This window comes from Ranitomeya variabilis, chromosome 1, assembly GCF_051348905.1.
Source record: "Ranitomeya variabilis isolate aRanVar5 chromosome 1, aRanVar5.hap1, whole genome shotgun sequence".
Taxonomy (NCBI): Eukaryota; Metazoa; Chordata; class Amphibia; order Anura; family Dendrobatidae; genus Ranitomeya; species Ranitomeya variabilis.
The window spans coordinates 23,371,986-23,373,841 of NC_135232.1; positions in this window are offsets into that span (position 1 = coordinate 23,371,986).

Below are 1,856 nucleotides of genomic sequence, written 5' to 3' on the forward strand. Positions count from 1 at the left end.
GCAGGTCGGATCGGGGGCTTAGCAATATAGAATTCTGTAGATAAGGCAATGGCCGCATCTTATAGCGGCAAAATCTGATGACAGGTTTCCCTTAAGAGTGTGGACATACCACAACTACACTCTTGTTCACAATATTTGAATGAGATACTACAGTTAGTGCATTCAAGGGTGTATGGATGACCCTGCTTGTAATTTTTGTCTGATTTTGCACCCAAAAATCCGCACACATTACACACATAGGAACGCTCAGTGCACATTACACACACTGGTCTGCGCACATTACACACACGGCTCCACTCCGCACACATTGCACACACGGCTCTGCTCCGCACACATTGCACACACGGCTCTGATCCGCACACACTGCACACACGGCTCTGCTCCGCACACATTACACACATGGCTCCACTCCGCACACATTACACACACAGCTCAGCGCACATTTCACACGGCTCCGCTCCGCACACATTACACACACGGATCTGCTCCGCACACATTACACACACGGCTCCGCTCCGCACACATTACACACACGGCTCCGCTCCGCACACATTACACACACGGATCTGCTCCGCACACATTACACACACGGCTCCGCTCCGCACACATTACACACACGGCTCCGCTCCGCACACATTACACACACGGCTCCGCTCCGCACACATTACACACACGGCTCTGATCCGCACACACTGCACACACGGCTCTGCTCCGCACACATTACACACATGGCTCCACTCCACACACATTACACACACAGCTCAGCGCACATTACACACGGCTCCGCTCCGCACACATTACACACACGGATCTGCTCCGCACACATTACACACACGGCTCCGCTCCGCACACATTACACACACGGCTCCGCTCCGCACACATTACACACACGGCTCCGCTCCGCATGCATTACACACACGGCTCCGCTCCGCACACATTACACACACGGCTCCGCACACATTACACACACGGCTCCGCACACATTACACACACGGCTCCACTCCGCACACATTACACGCATGGCGCCGCACACATTACACACACGGCTCCGCTCCGCACACATTACACACTGTTCCGCACTCATTAAACACACACAGCTCCGCTCCGCACACATTACACACACGGCTCCGCTCCGCACACATTACACACACGGCTCCGCTCCGCACACATTACACACACGGCTCCGCTCCGCACACATTACACACACGGCTCCGCTCCGCATGCATTACACACACGGCTCCGCTCCGCACACATTACACACACGGCTCCGCACACATTACACACACGGCTCCGCACACATTACACACACGGCTCCACTCCGCACACATTACACGCATGGCGCCGCACACATTACACACACGGCTCCGCTCCGCACACATTACACACTGTTCCGCACTCATTAAACACACACAGCTCCGCTCCGCACACATTACACACACGGCTCCGCTCCGCACACATTACACACACGGCTCCGCTCCGCACACATTACACACACGGCTCCGCTCCGCACACATTACACACACGGCTCCGCTCCGCACACATTACACACACGGCTCCGCACACATTACACACACGGCTCCGCTCCGCACACATTACACACACGGCTCCGCTCCGCACACATTACACACGGCTCCGCTCCGCACACATTACACACAGGGCTCCGCTCCGCACACATTACACACAGGGCTCCGCTCCGCACACATTACACACACGGCTCCGCTCCGCACACATTACACACACGGCTCCGCTCCGCACACATTACGCACACGGCTCCGCTCCGCACACATTACACACACGGCTCCGCTCCGCACACATTACACGGCTCCGCTCCGCACACATTACACACACGGCTCCGC